The following is a 2,958-nucleotide window of genomic DNA, read 5'->3' on the forward strand; positions in this document are numbered from 1 at the left end:
AGAAAATGTTTTGGAAATAATGATAGCAACATATGTACAAATATGCTTGTTACAATTGATGTATGGCATGTTATAAGATCTGTAAGAGCATTTATAAAATGATTTTAAAAAACAATAAATGTAGACATCATATAGATTTCTTTCCAGTTTGGGGTTATGTGAATAAAGCTGTAAACATTCAAGTGTAGATCTTTGCATGGATTAATGTTTTCCTTTTTGAAAAAATTATTTTGAGTTAGGTAGAGGTTTAAGTATCAGATAATTGTTTCTGTGTTTACAATTTTAAACAATGCATCATCGCTTCTCGGCCTTTTGGCTAAGATCAAGTGTAGTATCTGTTCCTGTCAGTTTAATATCTGATATGTCCTCTACCCAAGGACAATATATTAAATGGATTTTTGGAGCAGGGAGATGGAATAGACATTTGCTCTCTCCACTCCACGCATTGACCTGGTATTGCAGTACTTCTAGGAACAGTGCACCCCCTCAGGGGGGATTAAAAAAAAGAGAAGATAAACAACATATCAAGCCTACATATAGCTTGGTCTGTTTCCCTACCTACCTCCCCCCCCACACACACACACATCCTCCTGTTAGTATATTATCTTCCCCTGCCCCAAAGTTAACACCTTTTAGTCCATAGGTTCCCAAAATTATTTGACCTACCACCTCTTTTCAGAAAAAGAATTTTTTTCTTAGCTTCCCTCGAGCAATTAAAACCATTTATTGTAGCCCATAATCTAGTTTATGAATCTGCTTTTGTATCTCCCTGGATTGTTTCACTACCCTCCAGTGGGACAATATGGCCCACTTTGAAAAACACTGCTCCACCGGTTGCTTCCCTTTTCCACCCCTCCCTCCAACCCCTTGTGACCGTCACGGATGGTTTTTGTCATACGGGACCTTTGCTGGACTTCTTTTATCTGATAGTAGCCACATACATTATTCTTAAAGAAGCATAATATTACATTTTGTTTATGGGCCAAAGTATGTTTATTTATTATTCCACCAATGGGAATACCTCCCATCTTCTTGCTATTGTGAATAATACTGTGATGAACAAGGGCAGGCATATATGTTTGTGCTATGTTTTTTATTTCTGTAGGTTATTTACCAAGTAACTCGATTGCTGTGTCATATACTACTTCTATTCCTCGTTGTTTGAGAAAGCACCAGACCGCTTTCCACAGCAGTTGTGTTTACTGATCGACAGTTCCACAGTACAGCAGTGGATGAGAGTTCCTACTCTGCACCTTCTCCAGCATTTGTTGTTTCGAACCTTTTTTGAGCGTTGCTGTTAACGATGGAGTGAGGTGGTATTTCATTGTTATTTTGATTTACATCTCTCTAGTGATGGTGAGCATTACTTCATGTGCTTGTTGAGTACCTGACTGTCCTCTGTAGTAAACTGTCTATGTCTTTTGTCCATTTTAATGGGCTCTTCATTGCTCTTATTAAAGTGAGATGTAGTCAATTACTTAATACTATCCAACAAGCCATAAACCCTTTTGATGTATTATAAATTAACAGCCTCTGTGACTGTGGTTATAATTCCATTTTGAAGAGCCTTCTCTGTTCCAGGAATTAGGTGCAGCATATACTGAATTTCTGTCTTGGTAATGGATGACCCAAGTCACCCCTTCTGTTTCCTTAGGAGTTTGGTCTACTGAAAGTCCGTATTGAATGAACCATCTCAGAAACAGGGACACAAACAGAAATCCCAGGGCTATCAGACAGAGAACCACCAGGGGAATCCTTTTGAAGTGTCTCTCTGAAGTGATAAAAGACAAGAGGCACCAGCTGCAGAATGGAAACCAAGGAAAGGAGCCAAGCTAGACAGAGGCTAAGCCAGGAGACCAGGAGAGAAACCAGAGAAGCAGTGTCATGGGCATGAAACAGTAAGGCAGAACAGCAGGCTCGCTCCCTGGCCTATGGGGGCAGCATCACATAGCTGAGAGGCTGAGGGCCAGGGAAAGAGATGGTTGATGGCCTTGACTGAGGAAAGACACTACTGTGGACCAGTGACTGTATCCTTACAGTTAGTTCACTGATCCTGATGTGTGATAACCTGTGAACTTCCCTAATAAACCTCTTGAATTATGAGTATTACCTATACATTTTGTGTCACCACTGAAATAGATTATTGAACCCAATAGAAAGGAGGAGTGTAGGGAGAGGAACAATTAGTGTTGGAATAAGGATGAGAAAGAGAGTGGAAGCATGTCTAGTTTCTGCTTTGTGCCAATAGGGAAGCCAAAGGAAGTCAGATATGGACACTGAGCTGTTTTCACACGAGATGTGGTAGTTTTCTATAGATTTTAGATTAGTCCCTTGTCTTATAGGTCATTGCCAAAACCTTTCCCCCAGTCTGTGCACTTCCTTTTTACTCTTTTGGTGATATATTTTGATGTAAGTAAGTGTTTTATTTTAGGAGGGGATCCTATTCATTTATTCTAGCGAGTGCATGTTTTTCATTATATGTGATATTTTATGCCCTGTATTAGGGCAGCTACAGTTGTCCCTACTGGCTTATTGGTTATCTTTATAATTCTACAAGTTACAATCAAGTCTTTAAGCCCATCTTGAGTTCAATATTGTATATGCAATGAGGTATGGGCCCTGATTCATTCTTCTGCCAGTGGAAATCCAGTTACATTGGCATCGTTTGTTGAAGAAACTATCTCTTTCCCATTTAATGGGTTTCCGTCCTTTTTCTCACATTCATTGTCTGTAGGTAGATGAGACTGAAGTGGTTAGCAACTTGAGGTTACCTACCTTTCCATGGGAGACAGACAAGGATTTCCACTGTAAAAAAACCAGTCTCAAACACTCGCAGGGACAGTTCTTCCTTGTCCTACAGGGTCACTATGAGTCAGAATCAACTCAACGACAGTGCGTTTTGGGGGATGGATTTATTTCTAAGTTCTCCATTCGGTTTCAATGATATAAGGCTCTGTT

The 2,958-nt window shown here is 39.8% G+C and overlaps 1 non-coding gene across 1 annotated transcript; it reads left to right on the plus strand.

Moving 5' to 3' along the window:
- The first annotated feature begins 296 nt into the window (after positions 1–296).
- On the plus strand, positions 297–487 carry LOC142449402 (U2 spliceosomal RNA). The gene has a single exon (XR_012784592.1). It is a non-coding gene; the product is annotated as a U2 spliceosomal RNA (small nuclear RNA).
- Positions 488–2,958: the final 2,471 nt, after the last annotated feature.

The sequence above is a fragment of the Tenrec ecaudatus genome, chromosome 5 (genome assembly GCF_050624435.1).
Source record: "Tenrec ecaudatus isolate mTenEca1 chromosome 5, mTenEca1.hap1, whole genome shotgun sequence".
In the NCBI taxonomy this organism is placed as follows: domain Eukaryota; kingdom Metazoa; phylum Chordata; class Mammalia; order Afrosoricida; family Tenrecidae; genus Tenrec; species Tenrec ecaudatus.